Below are 22,473 nucleotides of genomic sequence, written 5' to 3'. Positions count from 1 at the left end.
TGCAGGTTTTTAGTTGTATGACCAATAATTTAAATCTTATTTTCCATAGAGGTAAATGTAAAACTTCTTCCTGATCTCTGCAAATTTGCCAATTATCTTTTTCTAGAACTGTTGAAGGCCAAATCAGGTCTTCACTTAGGAACTTAAGTGATGGGAACTGGGGGTTAATTAATGATCTCTATTTTTTTCTTTTTTTCACTTTCTTTAGCCAAAGAGAGAACTGTGATGCCAGGTTACACAGGAAAGAAAGACTATGTATTCTTATCCAGTAACACACTAAACACTGCAGAAAGCAGTGTTAGCCCAAGGCTGATTCTGGCACATTATTATTGTGTATTGAGAGACTCTAGCTAAAAAAAAAATAAATAAAGTAAAATCTTTCCTATCCAAAGCATCAGTGTTGGTAAAAACTATCCAAGGATTATTAGGTTAACGTGAAATTCCTTATGCCCCTTCTCATAGCTGTTGGGGAAGAAAAGCATTATTTGAAACCATTGCTCTGCTTCCAACATGTCTTTCTTGTTGTTTTTAAAGTTTCAGTTCTCAGCAGTGAGGACAAACACAGGTCAGTTTAATCATGATCCTAAATGAGGTATCAAACATAAACAGTGTTTCAAAGCGTTAACAAAGTTAACTGCAGGAAGCTGTGATAGACCAAGTTAGGAGCTGCAAAAATATTAGCTCTGAAATGCAGAGGATGTGCTGTGAATGGACAATTGCTTTTCTGCAGCGCCTAGTGGGAAAACAAGGACTGTGTGTGTTGCAAATGCATTAACTACAGCTCCTCCATTTCCTCTGCTTTATCTTCTCTTGCTGGCTGGTGGAACAAAGATGGGTGTCTGTAGTTACTCCTTGATTGGCATCTCTTCCAATGAAGTTGCTTTTTGTCTCCCATTAGAAGCCCAAAGTTGATTAGTTGCAACTCCAAAGCCTGTGTCCTCTGTATAAAAAATTTTACTTGACTCTCTAAGCTCTCTGATTTCAAAATACACTCACTCAGCTGAACAACAGGGGGCAAAACCAGTGGTGCTTAGATAGCTGCAAATAAGCTGAGGGAAACTTAAAAAAAAAATCAAGCTTGGTGGAAAAATCCACATTACATGAGGGACAGATGTCAGTTTAGGGAAATAATTGTAACCATTGAATCTTTTAATATCCTTCATAGTGTTAAGCACAAAGCTACCCATTGTCAGTTCTCCATAAACATCCAGTTTAAATGTGTGATACTTTGCCATCCTTCATATAGTGCAGATGTTAGGTAAGTTTCAAGCATAGCCTTTCCAAATAGCCTTTGAAAGGTATCTATTTAGGGGGGTTATTCCTTCACAAAATATGATCTAGAAATCACTATGTGAATGGAAAGAAGAGGGCACTCCAACATCTACTTGTGTTATTTCAGCCAAAGAACTCTTACTACAAACAGATGTGAATGTAAAATGACCAAGTTTTCTGAGTGAGAATGTGCCACCTGGAAATGCCTCCACCTAAGTAATTAATCTTCCAAAGTCTAATTTGTTGCTAGCCAGGCTCAAATCACAGGGGAAGCCGCTTGTTGACTCACAGAACATAGTGTTGGAAGGAATTTATTAAGTGGTGAACTAATCCAAGCAAGACTAAAAGGGATTCGTTATATTAAAGAGAACTGTCCACGTTAAGCAACAGAGCAGAATTGAAAATAACTTGATGTAGAAACTAGCAGGTATCCTTAACTCGTTCAACTCATGTTAGTATGGTTGGTAACTTATCAGGGGAATGAAAATATATATAAAAATTCTTATCCAAAGAGAGTTCACTTTGCAGTGAATTCAGCTCAAACATCCAAATAGAAGTCTAAGATGAATGAAAGAGTCCCCTTCTAGGAGACATAACTGGTTGAGGAAAGAGAGATTTGGCATCGGAGACTTACTGGCTCTAACATAACAATGAAAACATCCACATCAGCAAAACCTTTTGGTGACATTTCCATTTCTGGACATCTTTGGGTGGGAGCACTTCTGTCGCCTACATGGGAATAGCCATTGGCTCAGTAGCATTGGCTTTGATGGGTACTCTCAGTGGTTCTGTCATCATCCCCACTTCAATTTGTAAGATGATGCCTACTTGATATCTTTTAGTATTTAAAATAGTTGTTGCAGAATTTTTTTTTGGTGAGAGGAAAGAGGAGGGTAAAGGGGATGTATAAACCAAAACCGACCTAATATCTACTATGTTTCTGCATTGTTAATGATTTTTATATAGAGCATGAACATGTCAAAGTGATAGAATGTCATTGATGTATTTCTGCTCTTCTAAAGATGATTTGGGTATACAAATGAATTAATTTCTATTGAGAGATTCATATGTTGTCTGTATTAAGAAGGATTTCACACAGAAAAAGGGGACGTTGGCCTAATTAGTAGGTCTAGCTGGTTTGATTTTTGAGACACTAACTTAGCTTAGTTTCATGTGTAAGAGAAATTGGATGTATTGGGTTATTTGTAGCATCCTGTTTCAGATGCAACTTTCTCTAATATTCTTACTCTAAACTTGGCATATAGATCTGTATAAACATGTGTCAAACTTTTATCAACATTAAGCTATGTTTTCTATAGCCAGAGGCTGTGTCTATTGAAGTATGAATGAAAATGTAGGTAAAGATATGATTCTAACTGCTTATAGTCTGGTTGTTTGTTGTTGTTGTTGTTGTTGTTTACCATCAAGACAGAACCAACTCACAGCTGACCCTCTGGTGGGTTTTCAGAGGTAGTTAATCACATGGGAAGAGACTGACCTTCCTTCTCCCATGGAGCAGCTTGTGGACTCAAATCCTTTGGGATTGCAGTGCAGCTTCTTGCCACTAGACCACCAGAATTCCAACATAGTCTGGTAGAAAGACATATGAACAAATGAACAGAGTTTGTGCAAAGTAATGAAAGAAAGAGAAGTTTGGAAAGGAATTGGTGATGAAGGAAGACTTGAAAGAAGAGGTAACCTTACACAACAATTTTAAAGAGCAAAACTCAATCTTACATCTTTATGGATAACTTACAGTGTAGATAAGGGTGACTAATTGGAGATACTGGAATTTTTAAAAAATTTTATATTTATAATGTTCTAACAAATATGATGGATGTTGAGAACTTGAAAGAGAACTTGATTTTCCATAGGAGAGTTAAACTACTTATAGAACTGAGATGGTCAGTTAAATCAGTGCATTAACATCTGTTCATCATTTTAACTTAGAGTCCCTAACAGTTAAATAAAAATCCTTAGAAAGCTTGGGCAGCAGCCTCAGATCCCATTAGCTATTTGGTTTAAGGAAGAAGGGTTCACAGACTGTCATGGATTTGAACACTGAAGCATTATGATGTCATGGGAAATGCTTAGGGCAGCAGAAAATATTAAGTAGAGTCTCAGAACTTCTAGAAATTCCTGTTGGAATTCAGGCAAATTTCTTAAATTATGGAGGCCTCTGGTTCCTCATCTTTAAAATGAGTATGTTGGACTCTTTCTAGAATGTCTTTTTCCTTTACAAATTTTGTGATTTACTCTGGCAACATTAATATAGAATTGTTAGCAGCATTTATTTCTAGTTTTCCACCTCTTCCATCCCTACATTTCTGCATGTTATCCCCCCCTCTTTTTGCCTATGCAAGAAAAGACAAATTTACTCCATTTCACCTGCAAATTTCCTTCCTGTCAAGAGAAAACAAAACCAAAATAAGATTCTAAATTTTGAAGAATTTCTTCCCAGGAAGACTCTCCTGGGAATGCCCCCCAAACTTGCTCCGTTTTTCTTATTACGTAGGAGTGTTTATCCTGAGAGACATAGAATTCCTTGAAAAAGGAAAGGGGAATGTTCACTGCATCTGGAGTCTTAAAGGCTACAAGGCAGACAGACGTCTATTTCTTAAGTGTCCATCACTGCCCTAGGTTTTAGTTACTATTTTAGCAAAATATTTCCTCAACTCTAATACTGATTTGTTGAATAATTGAAAACTTAATAGTTAGGATGGAGATTTTCAAAAGAAAAAGTTCTTTAGATTATCCATTGGGTATCTGTACTAAGATTATTTTTCCAGGTAGCACAGTCTCATTGTCATGGGATTTGAGGCAATTCAGGTATTTTAATCCAGAGAAATGAAAGTTCTGGGCATATGGAGTAGGCGGTTGTACTGCTAATCTAAAAGTGGCACTTTTCTGGAGGTTTAAATCCACCAGCACCTCCACAGGGGAAAGATAGCCAGCCTCCTCCCCTGTGATTTACAGCCTTTGAAAACCCATTGGAAGTTAAGGCTAGGATAGGTTCCAACTCGTTGGCAATGAGTGTGAGTTGACTGGTGGAATCTCCATAGTACAAAGCATTTCTGCCATCATTCCTTCTGGGTGAAGGTTTATAACTGTTCAAGTTTGGGGAATATAGGTCAATATTTATATTTCTATAGATAATATCAGAGTGATGGACAATGACTAAGGATCACAGAAGAAGAATTGATGCCTTTGAGTTGCAGTGCTGGAGAAGAGTCTTCAACATACCATGAGCAGACAGAACACTTAGATCTGTCTTGGAGAGAGTGAAATCAAGCTTTACCTTGGAAACAAAGATTTTTGAAGCTCTAGCTCACATACTTTGTGCACATGTCCATGAGGGACTGGTCCTCGGAGAAGGATATCATGCTAGGAAGACTGGAGGTAGAGCACAGAAGAGGAAGACCCTGGATGTGACAGATTGACACAATAACTGGACATATGGGATTAGGTATATTGGACTCAGTGAGACTAGCTCAGGATAGGACAGCCTTCAGAGCTGTTGTACCTAGGGTCACTGTGTGTCACAGGCACCTCAATGGCATATGACAACAAAGATAATATGACACTAAAAATCAGATACCTACTAACCAATATATAATTTGTAATGTTATTGTTTAAATGTCCAAATATTTGAAAAATTTACTCTCACAAATATTTTATACATATTTGCATAAGTGCAGAAACAAAAAGAATAGGTTTATCCATTATAGTAGCAAAGAGAGTTTATGGTAAAGCATTCAAAATTCCTTCTTTCTCCCTTCCTTTCATTCCCCCCTCTTTCTTTTCCCTTCTCCTTCATCTTTTCTATTTTGTTTCAGTTTGCATTCTTCTAGCGTTTTTAAGGAGAAGGTATAAAAATAAAGATTAGTAATAAAGTTTGCATGAATTTCCTTTTTATAAAAATGAGATATTTTTCTTAAATTTTGCTTTCCAATGGTTGGTAAACTTCCCTAAAATATTTTATGAAATTGCTGCTCAGATTTGTGTGTATGTGTGTATATATGTCATTGTTATTATGTGCCATTGAGTCAGAATTAATGAATAGCTGACACACATATGCCCAGGGAGTGTTTAGAGACTATAAATAGCAAGGAAAAAATTATTTCTTTTCCCTGAAGATCAGCTAGTAAAGGGAACAGTGTGCCTTTGAGAGATAATTTAGAGATAATTTCAAAATTTAGAGAGATAGATGATTTCTCAGCCCAAGTTCCCATTAACAAACAAATGGATAGAAAAGCTCTGGTATATTCACACAATGAAATTCTATGCAGCATTGAAAAACAAGGAACTCGTGAAATATTATGCAAAATGGATAACCTTGGAGGACATTATGCTGAGTGAAATATCTGTCACAAAAGGACAAATATTGCATAGGGCCATTGTTATAAAACAGGACTGACAGCGGGGTTGAGGGAAGATAGAGAAGGGGAGGAATGATGACAGATAAAGGCGAGAACTGTTTAAAAGGGATGTGTGATTGGGTATTATTGTCATGACAGGAGTCCAGAATGAAGGCTGCATAGTGGCATGGACTTGAGGGGGAGGATTGCATAGCAATGAAGGAGTTTTTCATTTACTTTTTAAGAAGAGTGAACTGGAGGGAGAGGGGGTGTGCAGGGAGAAAAGTACAACATTGAATGACTGGAAACCCTAAGTCTCTGTAAACTTTCATTGAAATTAATATAAAAAATAGTGCGTGTGTGTGTGTGTGTGTTTCTTTTGGCATTGTTTGTAATATTGAAAGAAAATCCAACCAAACCAACCGTAAACTGCATTAAGCCATTAGTTGGTGAACTGTTCAACACATTCTTCTACATTACATTAAATACACACAACAAAATATTATATAGTAGTGAATGAGTGAGGTAGAACTGTATGCACATATCTGGAATAATTTTCAACATGTATGAATTTTAAAAACACAAAAACGACTAGAACAGCACTTCAGCAGGCTGGGTTTAGAAGAGACTGTGGTTCTAGGGATATTATAACTACTGTTAGATGGATTTTTGACTGAAAGCAAGGAGTGCCAGAGGAATGTCTATATTTCATTGACTATTCAAGGTCAAGATTGGTGGAAGATCTATCAACAACCTGCGATACACAGATGATACAACCCTGCTTGCTGAAACAAGAGGACCTGAAGCGCTTGCTGCAGAGGGTCAAGGATTGCGGCCTCCAATATGGATTGAGGCTCAATGTCAAGAAGACAAAGATTCTCCCCACTGGGCCAATTGGCTCAGGATGGATGGTGAAGAGATTGAGATTGTTCACAGCTTAAGTTTGCTTGGCTCCACAGTCAACACTCTAGGCACCAGCAGCCAGGAAATTAGAAGACATATTGCCATGGGAAAGTCTGCTGTTAGGGACCTCTCCAAAGTACTGAAGAGCAACGGTGTCTCTCTGGAGACTAAGGTGCACCTGATACAGGCCATGGTCTTTGCAATCACTTGTTAATGCAATGACTAGGGAGGATAGAAAGTAATTCACTTTCTATTAATTCAATGCCTTTGAGCTGTGGTGCTGGAGAAGAGTATTGAATGTACCATGGACTGCCAGGAAAACAAACAGATTCATCTTGGAGAGGATTAAACCAAGCTACTCCTTGGAGGCAAGGATTCTAAGGCTCCGTCTAACATACTTTGGACATGTTGCAAGGAGGGACAGGTCCTTGGAGAGGGATATTGTGCTTGGTAGGGTGGAGGGACAGTGCAGAAGGGGAAGGCCCCCTATGAGGTGGATTGATTCAGTGACTGGGGTAATTGGGATGGGTGTGTCAGAGATGGTGCGATAGGCACAGGACAGAGCAGAGGTCAGGGATGTTGTACATAGGGTCGCTATGAGTCACAAGCGACTCAATGGCACATAACAACATTCAAAGGCATTACTGTGTGGATCACAACAAACTGTGGCTGACTCTGAGAAAAATAGGCATCCTAGAACGCTTAATTGTGCTTATGTAAAGCCTATACTTGGACCAGGAGATAGTTGTCAGAAAAGAGAAAACACTGCATGACTCAAAATTGGGAAGGGTGTATGACAGGGGTGTGTCCTATTTCAATACCTTTTCAGTCTATATTCAGATTATTTGGGAGGCTGGGTATGTGGACAAATGTGGCATCAGGATGTGATGCAGATGACACAACCCTGTTTGCTGAAACTGAGGAGGACCTGAAGTGCTTGCATATGGATTGAAGCTCAATATCAAGAAGAAAAAGATTCTCACCACTGGGCCAGTTGGCAGCATCAGGATGGATGGTGAAGAGATTGAGATTGTTAACAGCTTCAGTTTGCTTGGCTCCCCAGTCAACACTCTTGGTACCAGCAGCCAGGATATTAAAAGATGAATTGCATTTGAAAAGTCTGCTGTCAGGGACCTCTCCAAAATACTGAAGAGTAACCATGTCGATCTGAGACTAAGGTGCACCTGATCCAGGCCATAGTCTTTGCATTTACTTGCTGTGCATCAGAATGCTGGACAATAACTAAGGATGATAGTAGAACTAAGCCTTTGAGCTGAAGTGATTAAGAAGAGTACTGAATATACCATAGACTGCTAGAAAAGCCAACAAGTTCATCCTGCAGAGGGTGAAGCCAGGCTGCTCCTTGGAGGCAAGGATTCTGAAGCTTCATCTGACATACTTTGGACATGTTGCAAGAAAGGGCCAGTCCTTGGAGAAGGACGTCATGCTTGGGAGGGTGGAGGGACGGTGCAGGAGAGGAAGACCCTCGATGAGATGGATTGATTCAGTGACTGGGGTAATGGGAGTAGATGTGTCAGAGAGAGTAAGATTGGAACAGGCTACAGCAAGGTTTATGGCTGTTGTACATAAGGACTCTATGAGATGCAGGCAACTCAACGGCACACATTGCAACAACAACAAATACACACACACACACACACACACACACACCCCATTTGGGCAAACATAAACAAGAAAATTAACAATGGATACCTCCAGAAGCTGCACACCTTTTCAACCTATATGCAGAGCAGATTATCCGAGAGGCGGGGCTCTATGAGGAGAAGTGTGGCGTCAGGATTGGTGGAAGAGCTATTAACAATCTCCTTTATGCAGATGACACAACCCTGCTTGCTGAAACTGAGGAGGACCTGATGCACTTGCTGCAGAGGATCAAGGACTTCAGCCTTCAGTATGGACTGAGGCTCAATGTCAAGAAGACAAAGATTCTCACCACTGGACCAATTGGTAGGATCAGGATGGATGGTGAAGAGATTGAGATTGTTCACAGCTTCAGTTTGCTCGGCTCCACGGTCAACACTCTTGGCACCAGAAGCCAGGAAATAAAAAAATGTATTGCGATGGGAAAGTCTGCTGTAAGGGACCTCTCTAAAGTACTCAAGAGCAACGGTGTCTCTCTGGAGACTAAGGTGCACCTGATACAGGCCATGGTCTTTGAAATTACTTGTTATGCATCAGAGAGTTGGACAATGACTAGGGAGGATAGAAGGAGAATTGATGCCTTTGAGCTGTGGTGCTGGAGAAGAGTATTGAATGTACCATGGACTGCCAGGAAAACAAACAGATTCATCTTGGAGAGGATTAAACCAAGCTACTCCTTGGAGGCAAGGATTCTGGGGCTTCATCTGACATACTTTGGACATGTTGTAAGGAGAGACAGGTCTTTAGAGAAGGACATTATGCGGGATAGAGTAGAGGGACAGAGCAGGAGGGGAAGACCCTCTATGAGGTGGTTTGATTCAGTGACTGGGGTAATCGGGATGGGAGTGTCAGAGGCAGTGTGGTTGGCACAGGATAGAGCACGGTTTAGGGCTGTTGTACATAGGGTCGCTATGAGTAGCAAACGACTCGACGGCACATAACAACAACAACAACCTCCAGAAGTAAATTCATTGTATTTACAACAGACAAAACACATTGGAATTTCTTTATCTTGTGATATTTCAAATTAGAAGGTAAAAGAAGAAAGAGTTCTGACTTTTTAAATTCCTTCATTAGCTTGCTCCTTTGATTCTTAGTTTCACACATGTGCTATTTACACTGTTAGAGAGCACAGCGTGGTCTGGGAACAAAGGTTCTGAAAAGGACGATGTAGATGGTTCATATTTCTGCATGAGTAACTTGAAGGTGATCATTCCTCAGCATTTTCTACGTCTATGAAGCAAACAGCTTAGTTCAACAGCTTCCACATGTGCTAAGGAATCTTACTCCATGCTTGACTAGATTGTGGCTCTTGAGCCACAAACTAAATGCATATAATTTATTGAACAGTCGACCTAAATTTTCTGTTTCAGAATTGGGCTAGTTTTTCAACTGAACTAAATAGATATTTATTTAGTTAAATAGAATAAATATTATGCAGCCAGTGTTTTAGGAAACCACACATCATCGATAGAACTGCAAAATGAAAATATACTCAACATCATTTATTCAAAAGAGGGTAGAAAACATCCTTTATATTCAGATGTAAAGTTAGAGTTGGTAGAGTAAAGCAAGCAGCTAATGCTTTTTCAGTTTGAAAATGATTTATACACTTCTTGGTTTTCTAGGAGGAGGTTAAAAAAAATGCCTTCATTTCCCTTTCTCATTACAGCACTGGCCAGCTGTGTCCAGTCAGATGAAAGAACTCAGTCATTCACAAAACTGTGGAAAGTATTTTCATAAAAGGAGATGTTGCAGCAATACAGAGGTCCAAAGCATGCCTTGATTTACAAAAGATCATTAAATCTCAGTAAAAAAGTGGTTTTCTATATGGCAGAAATATATTTCTACATCTTTAAGACAAGAGCTTTTACTTTTTCAATTTAACTGAAACTTAATGTTTGTCATTTTTTAACATATTAAGTATTGGTCATTTAATTTTCTGAGTAATTTTTTTTTTTAATTTTCTGTGTCTGCCAACTATGTTCATCTGTTTGGAGTGTAGTCCTTAAGCCAAATTAAAACAAAAGAGATGAATACAAAATGGACTAAAATTTATGTGTTTAGTAGTTTTGAACGTCTAGAACCAATTTTCTAACCTGTTCTGCAGACATATAACCATTGAGAAATCGTTTTACATTATAAAAATTAATTTAGTGCTTCTAAATTTTAAAAATGAGAAACAATTTAATCTCTTTTATTGAATATGTTGCCCCCATGTGTCCACATATGGGTGTCTGAGAGCATAAGAACAAAGCCTTTCTCGAACTTGCAGACAAGACACATACAGAATAGCTTTGTACAGATTATTCATGTCAAACTCTAGTGATTCAGAAAGCATAGGTTGCTTAAAATTTACTATCTCTATTGGTAATGAATCTTTCAAAAGGAAGTCAATCAAATGTGTTCATTTAATTATGTGATGATGATAATATACAGTGTTAAGAAATTCAAATTACATTATTTTATGTGGAGGGAAAGAAGGAACAGAAAGGACAAAATGATTCCACTTGTTCAAGAAACACTAAACTTGTAAACTGAATCTATGAGATCAGAGTCTGGGACTTACTGGGGGTGACACTTTTGGCAAGTTATATAACATTTTTTTCCCTTCAAATCTTTAAAATAGTAAGTTTAAAGTATGATATTGGGAAGTCTTAAAATGTTTAGGATTTTCCTAGTTTGCAAGAAAAATAAAAAAATGACTTTTATACTTAATTATTAGCTGCTGCTGCTGCTTCTTGTTGTGTGTCGTGGAGTTGGAACCAACACATAGCTAACCTTCCAAAAGAATTTGAGAGGCGGTAAATCGTACGTGAGGATTGCCCATCCTTCTCCGGTTAAGCAACTGGTGGATTCACGCTGCATGCATTTGGAATTGCAGCGCAGCTTCCTACCACGAGGCCTCCAGAGCTCCGTAATTAGGAGTTGAGTTCATCTTAAAAAGAAAAAAGGTCATGCCGTTTATTCTCAGAAGATTCATGTTAGATCATTCCCAAATCAAAAAATTGTTACTGCCACTGGGAATCCCACCTCTAATTTTCTCATGGCTTTTGTAAATATTTCACTTTCATTTGACATGGATATGAATGAACAGTTGTTAGATACAGTGCTTACGTAGATCTCAGAAAATTTCTAAACTGTGTCATTCAAATCTTTCACAATTATATTGATTATTATTTGCTTTGATCATCTACTGAAAGAAATGTAGGAAAAACTGACACATAATTGTGAATTTACCTTCCTCCTTTTAATTTTGTCATCTTTTATTTCAAATATTAAGCAAGTAAGATTGACTTTTACACATAAAAATTTTTGAGTGTTAATTTCATATAACAAAATACTTGATGTTATGCTATTAATTTGTACATTCAGAATGAGAATTAAACCGATCACTAAGGAACGCACACATAAACACACACAAAGACTTTATAATGTTCACAGCTTTTTGAAGAGTCCAGCATATAAGTAAAAATGCAGTCTCTTTGTGAGAGTAAAGTTTGACATTTCATTTGCAGAAGGAGATTGTGTTTTAAGGGAAAAAAGTGCAGGGGCCAGGGAGAAAAAAATAGAACAGTCTTGAAAGGTATATTCAGACAGGGTGATAATGGGAGGGAGGGAAAGTTGAAAATAACTGAATTTGTTGTTGTTGTTGTTGTTGTTATGTGCCGTCGAGTCCTTTCCGACCCTATGCACAACAGCTCTAAACCCTGCTCTATCCTGCGCCAACCTCACCGCCTCTGACACACCCATCCCGATTACCCCAGTCACCGAATCAATCCATCTCATAGAGGGTCTTCCCCTCCTGCGCTGTCCCTCCACCCTCCCAAGCATGATGTCCCTCTCCAAGGACCCGTCCCTCCTGGCAACATGTCCAAAGTATGTCAGACGAAGCCCCAGAATCTTTGCCTCCAAGGAGTAGCTTGGTTTAATCCTCTCCAAGATGAATCTGTTTGTTTTCCTGGCAGTCCATGGTACATTCAGTACCCTTCTCCAGCACCACAGCTCAAAAGCATCCACTCTCCTTCTGTCCTCCCTAGTCATTGTCCAACTCTCTGATGCATAACAAGCAATTACAAATACCATGACCTGTATCAGGCGCACCTTAGTCTCCAGAGAGACACTGTTGCTCCTGAGTACCTTTGAGAGGTCCCTAACAGCAGACTTTCCCATCGCGATACGCTTTTTGGTTTCCTGACTGCTGGTACCAAGAGTGTTGACTGTGGAGCCGAGCAAACTGAAGCTGTGAACACTCTCAATCTCTTCGTCATCCATCCTGACGCTGCTAATTGGTCCAGTGGTGAGAATCTTTGTCTTCTTGACATTGAGCCTCAGTCCATACTGAAGGCTGCAGTCCTTGACCCTCTGCAGCAAGTGCATGAGGTCCTCCTCAGTTTCAGCAAGCAGGGTTGTGTCATCTGCATAAAGGAGATTGTTAATAGATCTTCCACCAATCCTGATGCCACAATTCTGCTCATAGAGCCCAGCTTCTCGGATAATCTGCTCTGCATACATGTTGAAAAGGTATGGAGACAGGATGCATCCCTGGCGTACACCCTTCCCAATTTTGAACCATGTAGTGTTACCCTGCTCTGTTCTGACTACTGCCTCTTGATCCAAGTACAGGTTTCGCATTAGCACAATTAAATGTTCTGGGATTCCCATTCTTCTCAGAGTCAGCCACAGTTTGTTATGATCCACACAGTCAAATGCCTTTGCATAATCAATGAAACACAGATAGACATTCTTCTGGTATTCCCTGCTTTCAGCCAAGATCCATCTAACATCAGCAACAATATCCCTAGTACCACGACCCCTTCTAAACCCAGCCTGGACTTCCGGCAGTTCTCTACTGATGTGCTGTGCTAATAGTTTTTGGATGATCTTCAGGAGAATCTTGCTTGCATGTGAAATCAATGACACTGTTCTGTAGTTTCCACACTCAGTTGGGTCACCTTTCTTTGGAATGGGAACAAATATAGATCTCTTCCAGTGAGTTGGCCAAGTGGTTGTTCTCCAGATTTCTTGGCACAACTTGGTGAGCACATCCAGGGCAACATCTGTTATCTGAAATACTTCAATTGATATACCATCTATTCCTGGGGCCTTATTTTTTGCTATTTCCTTCAAAGCAGCTTGAAACTGAATTAGATACATATTTTAAATTGTTATATCTTCCAGATGAATTGAAACATTTATTAAAATAAAACAAGCATTTTCCCCCTCTCAATCTGTTTTACCTGCATCCCTTATTCAACTAGTAGTAAAATCTTTATACCAGCATTCTGTGAGTTAATGTTCCTATGGTATGCCATTTTCCACTCTCTAAGGGTTTTGTTAATTTGGATGAGTCTCTTAAAAACAACAGACAGTTAATTTTGATCATTCATTTTTACGAGGTATTTATCTTTTCAGTGGAGTATTTCATTTTTACGTGCAATTTAATGTGTAGGTACCTACCAGAGAAGGAGAGAGTGCACAAATGCCAAACCTAGTGACATGGTTGGCTGTTGTTACGTACTGTCAAGTCGGAACTGACTCATAGCTGGCCTTCCAGCAGATTTTAAGACGCTGTACATTGCAAAGGAGGAGATTCCCATCTTTCTCCCACAGAGCAGCTGGTGGAATTGGACCTCTTCTTTGATTTAACAGCACTACTCCTTACCACTAGGCCACTAGAGCTTCCTAATTGCCATGGAGTCAGTCCCAGTTACAGCCACCGTTTGCTAGGCTTCTTCTGTGGAGCAGCTAGTGGATTAAAACTATTGCTTTTTCAATGAGTCTTGCAATGCACTCCACCACCGCAGCTCTGGTAATTGGCGAAATGAACCTCAAAGCCCAAATCCACTCCCTGAGTCGGCCTCAACTCTTGGTGACTCTCCGTCAGGTTTTTGAAGCTGTAAATCTCGATAGTAGAAAATCTTACTCCTTACTTCTAAGAGCAGCTAATAGATTTGGACTGGCAGCCTTTGCATTAGCAAGCCATCAGATAGCAGTCACTGTATTTGTGATGATTAAATATAACTTTTAAATATATACATGTGTATATATTCTACTTGGCCTGCTTGTTTTATATTTCATTGTTTTCTCTACTTCCATCTTTTAGATTGAGTATTTTTATCATCTTGTCTTCTTTACCATTAATTTATTTTTATATTATTTTGCATTGTTTTTATAGATATTTTTGAGGTTATAGAGTGCATCATAGATCTAGAGAAAATGAAAACTTTTTCTCTTTTTCAAGCATTTGAGAACCTTAAAAAGCTTTACTCTTGCAGTCTGGTCTGATTCAGGCCTTAATATTTCCAATCACTTGCTATGCATCTGAGAGCTGGACAATGAGTAAGAATGACAGAAGAAGAATTGATACCTTTGAGGTTTGGTGTTGAAGAAGAGCACAGGGCATCCCATGGGTGGTCAAGAGAACATACGCATGTCTTGGAGAGGGTGCACCTGGAGTGCTCTTTGGAGGCAAAAATGATGAGGTTTTTTTCTCACATACTTTGGGTATGTTTCTAAGAGGGGCTATTCATTGGAGAGGAACATGATGCTGAGAAGGGTGAAGGATTGACCGAGGAGAAGAACCTTTACCAGGTGGATTGACATGATGCCTGCTGAAAGGGACTCTGTGTAAGGATACTACAGGATAGAATAGGATTCAGATCTTTTGTTCATAGGGTTGCTAAGAGACATACTTGACTCGAGAGCATCTAATAACAACAACAGTATAAGCAGATTTTTTTTGTCCACAGTTTTTCTCAATGATATATTCATTCAGTAAATACTTAGTTCGGCATTTTTTATAATTATGAAGGTGTAATTGAACCATATGCAGTGGCAGGTGTTAGGAGTGTATAAGAGAACAAGCTAAAAATTCACATGGTTTCCCACAACTTACACATATTATCAATGTTTGTTTTCCCATCTTTATCTCAGAATGCTGACTGCTATATTCTTTCATTATTTTTTATTTCTTTGTTTCTGGATGTTTTGGAATTTTTTCCCCCCATGAGTATGAAGTTAATTAGGGAAGTTTGTTAGGGACAATTATACGTGTTTTGTACTACACCTGTAAGTGTATGTAGATGAAGATGCTCAGCTCTGGGTATGTAGAGCAGCAGTTCTAGTTCAGCTTTGGCTCAGATCTCTGGATCTGCAACACCGCTGCTGATGCCAGTACTATCAAGTCTCATTCTCTGTCTTAGTCTCACTCTGTCTCATGCACAAATCTCTGGCCAAAATGGACAGGCAGCTCTCTTAGCTGCTTTCTCTTCATGGTAGCTAGATTCCCCGTTTTGTGCCTATTTCTAATACCTGCTTGTCTGGTTAGTTTAATAATCTTGCCTTTCATATGTCTGCCAGACAATGTATGTAAAGAAATTGCAGCAGTGGCTTGAGGGATAAGATTTACTTTTGCTTATGTCAAGTTACCTGAGGCACTAATGTACTGAATCCTTTGACATAAGTTCAGGGTAAATTAATTATGCTGGGGATTTCTGGTGGCCTGGTAGTAAGAAGCCATGCTGTAATCCTGAAGACATGGGTTTGAATCCACCAGCTGCTCCACAGGAAAAAGATGAGCAATCTCCTCTCATGTGATTAACTGCCTCAGAAAACCCACTGGGGGGTCAGCTATGGGTCATTTCCAACTTGTCAGAACATAATAATAGCAACAGGTATTCAAAACGTGAATGATTCATGTTAAGCATTGTTGTTGTTGTTATGTGCCATTGAATCACTTGCTACTTATAGCGACCCTATGTACAAGAGCTCTAAACGCTGTTCTATCCTGTGCCAACCTAGCCATCACAAATGCACTTGTTCCCACTGCTCCAGTCACAGAATTGATCCATCTTATCGAAGGTCTTCCTCTCCTTTGCTGCCCCTCCACTCTGCCAAACATGTCCTTCTCCAAGGAGCAGTCCCTCCTTGCAACATGCCCAAAGTATGTCAGACGAAGCTTCAGAATCCTTGACTCCAAGGAGCATTCCGGGTTCACCTTCTCCAGGACAAACCTGTTTGTTCTCTTAGCAGTCCATGGTATATTTAACACTCTTCTCCAGCACTACAACTCAAAGGCATCAATTCTCTATCAACCCTGTTTACTGTCCAACTCTCTGATGTTAAGCATTGTACAACAATTTACCCCCTACAGTGATTGTTGCAGTGGGCTCAAGTGTGTCAGGAAGTGTGATGATGGCATAGAATAGGACAGAATTCAGATCTGTTGTTCAGAGAGTCAGAATGAGTCATACTTAACGTGAAGAAACCTGACAACAACAAATAATGAATAAATAACTTATAAAATAAACTATCCCACTGAAATTTGCATTATTTAAAAATATGTTTACATAATCATCATAAGTGGCTTGGTAAAATATGAAAATTAAACACATACTTATTAATTTTTATGTGTTGAGTATGTTACTTTTATGAATGAAAATTTAAATTTATTCCTGATATAAAGGAAAGACAATAAAAAGGGGGGGAAAGAAGAATCCACCTCTAATATATACAGTAGTCCTTTAATGTCATATATGTTATTATTAATGTCCCTTTTTCTCTCTCCACATTCTTTAAAGAAAAAGATATTTCATAAATGTATCATTTAGTTCCTCATTTATGGTATTTCTGTATGAAAATTAATGTCTTATATAGCAGTTGACATAAATTAGCTGTTATAAGTTGTTAACAACTTTCATTATCCAAATTGCTTTATAGTTTCCATACAAACCTACCAAATATTTTTTGAATAAAAATGGTAACCCATATATGTTGTAAATATACAAATGTACACAGCTATTCAGCTATGTACTTACTATGCTGTGAGGAATAAATTAATTATTTAAATGGTTGGAAACAAGATAACTTTAGAGAAAATATAAATATTCTACAGACAAATTCTGGTTTAGTTGTGCCAAATGAGGTCTTTGATGCTCTGTATTTATTGTCAACAGCAGTTCTTTTTCTTGTGTGTTTGTCCTTTATATTGGGGTGGATTTCTTTCAGTTGTGGGATATCTTTGGAGCAAGTGTGAACCTGAATTCACTCACATTCACTCATTGCACTAGAGTCTGAAACACTTCATACCTGACCCTCCAGCAAGTTTTCAGAGGCTATAAAATCTCACAGGAAGATTGCTTATCTTTTTCACTGGGAGCTGCTCGTGGGTTTGAACCATCAGAGAGACCTAATTATTGAGTTAACAGGCCCAAGTCCCTATGAGATATGTCACCAGAAACAACAATGAGTAAGTGCAGAATACACTTAAAAAAATCCAATAAATTATTTATGATCAATTTACATACAACTTGAATATTTGGAAGAGAAATATTAAGTAGTTAATAAAAATATACTTGCTATATTCTTCTCTATTGGTGTTCTTTGTAAACAGATGTTTAATTCTCATTTTCATACATTATGAAGTCTTTATAAAATATAAATTGCAATTTTAAAAATCATTATATTCAATAATTTAAGAGCAAGAATGCTTGTTGTTATGTAAACTCATGATGACCTTATGTACAATAGCTCTGAATCCTGCAAATCCCATTATCTCTGACAGACCTAATCCCATTTCTCCAGTCACTGAGTCAATCCATCTCATCCTGGGTCTTTCTCTCCTATGCTGCCTCTTCTGAACATGGTATCTCTTCTAGAACTGGTCCTTCCTGGCTTTGTTCCCAAACTATGCGATACTGAGCTTCAAAATTCTTGCTTCCAAGCAGCAGCTTGTTCTCCTGCCAGTCCATGGCATGTTCAACACTCTTCTCCAGCACCACAATTCAAAGGCATTAACTTTTCTCCTATTATCTTCAGTCATTGTCTGGCTCTCTGATGCATCTCAGGAACAGGTTTGAGGTCTTGAACTCTAGTGATGGAAGGCCAGATGAGCTGTGGGAGGATTTCAAGAATATCATCCATGAAGAATGGAAAAAATCCTCACAAAGACAGAGGAGAAAGAGAAAACCAAGATGGATGTAAGAAGAGATTCTGAATATTGCACTACAACACTGAAAAGTCCAAGTAAAGGGAAGAAATCAAGACGTTAAGGAGCTGAACAGAGACTTCAAAGGGCAGCTCAGGTAAACAGCAAAGTATTATAACGAAATGTGTATGGAACTGGAGTCAGTATGCCAAAATAGCTGAACTCGCTCAGCATTTCTTAAGCTGAAGGAAATGAAGAAGAAACTCAAACCTTGGTCATGATACTTAAAAATTAGTCAGAAGGTCGAATGGCCCAGGAAACATTAAAAGAAGATGGAAGGAGTACACAGAGTCACTAAACCAAAAAGACTTGCCTGTCACAGAATAATTTCATGAAACTGCATATGATCAAGAGGTGATGGTGATGTTCAAGCTTCTCTGAAAGAATTGGGGGTTGGGGTATGGGGAAAGCAAATAAAAACCCTAAAGCAAGAATAGTGAAAATTAGTAAATTAAAACATATCAACAAGTGGTTGTTGTTGTTAACAACAAGGGGATATTCCATGGTATGAAATCACCAAAAAGCTGTGTGTGTATAAAATCAATATAAAAGCTATATGCCAAAGTTTTATCTTTTCACCCATACCTTTTCAATAGGTGCTATTGAATCAAGTATAACTCATAGTGATGGTATGAACAGCTGACCTAAATTCTGCCCTATCCTATGTCTTTCTTATCAACTCTGAAACAGTAAAGCCCATTGCTGAAGTCACAGTGTCAATCCTCTTGTCTGGGATCTTCCTCTCCTTCACAGACTTTCCAAGCATGGTGTCTCTTTCCAAGAAATAACCTCTTCTAGCTACATGCCCAGGGCGTGAAAGACAAAGTTTTGCCTCCAAGGAGCACTCTGCATGCACATTTTCCAACATGTATCTCTCTGCTCTTTTGGCAATCCATGGAATATTCAATACTCTTCTCTAGTACCACAAATAAAAGGCGTAAGTTCTTCTTCTGTCATCCTTATTAATTATCTAGCTCTCTGATGGGTAGCAGGTTATTGAGAAAACGATAGCCTGAATTGGGTGCATCATAGTCTTCAAACTGACATGATTGTCCTTCAGTATTTTTGAGAGGTCCCTGGTGACAGGTAATGGTAATTTTTAGCTATAAGGTTAAAATTTTGACCTCATCCTGAAACACCTTAGAAGACAGTGCTGGTGATCTGCTTTTGGTGATCCTTGAAAATCTTGTGGAACTCTGCTCTATACACATGAGATTGCTGAGTTGAATAAAATTAATAATATTACAACTAACAACAATAAAAAAACTCTCTTTGAGGATGTTAAGAGGGACCTGCCTTTGGACCTGATAGCATATTTGGAAGGATGAAGGTCAGAGAAAGAAAAGAAGACCCTCAACAAGATGGGTTGACACAGTGACTGTAACAATTAGCTCAAGCATTTCACAGATGCTGAGGATGCCCCAGCATAGGGCAAGATTCAGATCTGCTGTTGCAGGCTTGCAGTGAGTGACAGTCAATTTGAGGGCATCTAATAACAAGAAGTTTGTGAGATATGCTATTACAAACTAAAGAAAATTGGCTTAATATTTATTTAAACCAAAAGGTGGAACAATTTGTGATACTTCATGAAATTTTAAACTTATAAAATATTTTGAGCATTAACACATCAGAGTTAAAAGAGTTATTACAAACTTTTTAATAACTAATTGGTAGTTATGCACTGTTTTTGTCTGACACTTCCTTAAGCTGTTTTTAAAGGGCACATGAGTCATTTGTTCTGTTATTAATATAGCAAATATTTACTGAGTTCCTACCTTAAGGAAATACAAAAAAGTAAAGGAATTTATAAATGGATTTTTCGAAGTTAATTTTATGTATTGAACTTAAACTGGGGCGGGGGGTGGGCCATAGGGGATGGGAAATGCCCTTGCATTTTGACCTGTGTTTCTGTTTGTTTGTTTTTTAATTCACAAAATCTTGGACATGCAGGACTATCTCAATGATTACCTAATTATGAACTAGAACTAAAATTATGTCAAAGAAGTCTGTGATCATAGATTTTTTTTTTTAAGAAATAAGAATTCCAGTCTTGGAAGAATGTTTCAATGTGGTTGAAGTAATTTTCAAATTCCACATAGCCGAAGCTTCTCTGAGTGTTTATCTTTATCGTGGGCCATTTGCTTCATAAGTAGAAGCCGAGATGACCAGGCCAATCATTTACCTTTGGCCACAAGGGTGGTTAATTAATTTTTACTATACCGCTTCTAGTGCTTATAGCTTTCAAAATAAAGAGAATGCTCTGATAATCAAAATTAGAGAGTATTTCTAAGAATTCCATCTGTCGGGGCTGTGATGAAGACCCAGAACTGTTCTCTGGGAAGGCTTTTCTGGCTTCACTCACAATACATTGTGCTGATTGGGTGAGTTTAAACACCAGCATAACTGAAATTGAACTTTTAATTCTTTAACTTCACCTGTATGTTTTAACATGCTGACTGAGAGAGTCTCACATTAACAATCAGATAATCTGTTTTCCTCACTACACTAGATCATACATTTACATGGTGAGTGTGCACATATAAATGTATACAGCTCAGTGGAGCATGTAAATTATCTTTTTTGTGTAACAAGAGTCAAATGTCAGCAATTCCATATGTTTGCATATATGTGTACATACATATATACATATTTTATTCACACAACAGAAAGAATATGAAAATAGTATGTCTGACACAATGTCAGTTCTTTAATTATTAAAATCCAGAATTAAACTTTGGGAGAGAACTGACAGAAATCCAAGCCAGATTCAGAAGTGGATATGTAATAGTGTGATATTATTGCTGATGTCAGATGATTCTTGCCTGAAAAGACAGTCTACCATAGGGATGTTTAATTGTGTTTTATCAACTCTACAAAGCCATTGAAGTAGATGGATAATATTAAATTATAGGTAATATTTCAAAGAACTTGGATTCCAGAACAATTATGCTCAAGAAAAGCCTATGCACAAAGGAGCTCTGGTAGCATAGTGGGCTACATGGTGCACTATTAAACCAAAGATCAGTGGTTCAAAGATGGGCACTCTCTTTCCTTAAATATTCACAGTTTTGGAAGCATGATCTCGAGTCATTAAGAGCTGGAACAAAATTACAGTGAGTGAAATTAGTTCGAGTGCTTGGTGGAACCTCTACATTGAAGGAGAGGCAGCTGGTCAACCAGAACAAGGACTTACTCCATGGTATGAAGTCATCAAAAAGCTGTATGTATACAAAATCAATAGAAAAGCTGTACACCAAGGCTTTATATTTTCACCATACTTTTTCAATTTGATTCTGAGCAAATAATCCAAGAAGCTGGACTATATATAATGAAGAAGGTGATTGATACTGGAAGAGGAGTCATCAACAACCTTCAATAAGCAAGTCATACCATTTTGGTTGCTTACTGATGAAGATTAAAGGTCCTAGTAGTATGCAGTATATCTTAATGAACAGGAAACAAAAGTCCTGACCATTGATCCAATAAGCAACATCATCATAAATGGAGAAAAAAGTTGACATTGTCAAGAATGTCATGTTACTTAAATCCATAGTCACTATTTCATTTATAAAAAGCAGCAGTCAGTAAATCTAATTATGATTCAAAATCAAATTATGATTTAGGCACATTAGGTTGACATGTTATGTTCTGTCAAAAAATATCTTTAAAGTGCAAAAGAGCAAAGTTGTCACTTTGAAGACAAATATAAATATAAATAATAGAAATAGAAATATAAAATAACATAACAAGTGAATTTAAAAGACTGTGGCCTAATTCAGACCATAAGAAGTACCCGAGAAATGGACAATGAATGGGGATGACAGAAGAAGAATTGATGCCTCTCAGCTGTGGTGTTAGAGAAGAGTATTGAATATCCTGTGGACTTCCAAGAGAACAAACACATATCTCTTAGAAAGGGTGCAGCCGATGTGCTGCTCCTTGGAGGCAAAGATAAATATGACAGAGCTTCGTTCGACTCACATACCTTGGGTATGTTGCTAGGAGATGCTATCCCTTGAGAGGGACATGATACTTGAAAAGGTGGAGGGATGACAAGAGAGAGAAAGACCCTCAACCAGGTGACTAGACACAGAGACTGCAGCAATGGACTTGAGTGTATCAGATTGTGAGAATGGCACAGAATAGGATAGGGTTCAGATTAGTTGTTTATAGGATCACTATGGGTCTTACTTGATTCGATGGCACCTAACAATAATAACAATTGTACACAGGGTCATAATAGGTTGGGACGAATTTGAGATAGATATTTGGATGGATGGATGGATGGAT

The 22,473-nt window shown here is 38.2% G+C and overlaps 1 protein-coding gene across 1 annotated transcript in view; it reads left to right on the top strand.

The window, feature by feature from the left end:
- The window catches only part of PDE7B (phosphodiesterase 7B), a 541,867-nt gene that overhangs the window by 941 nt on the left and 518,453 nt on the right, over positions 1-22,473 (top strand). The window lies entirely within an intron of this gene.

This window comes from Elephantulus edwardii, unplaced genomic scaffold, assembly GCF_000299155.1.
Source record: "Elephantulus edwardii isolate Elephantulus edwardi_28Jun2011 unplaced genomic scaffold, EleEdw1.0 scaffold00039, whole genome shotgun sequence".
NCBI classification, from domain to species: domain Eukaryota; kingdom Metazoa; phylum Chordata; class Mammalia; order Macroscelidea; family Macroscelididae; genus Elephantulus; species Elephantulus edwardii.
The sequence above is the reverse complement of the archived record's forward strand: the minus strand, read 5'-3'. Positions and strand labels throughout refer to the sequence as shown.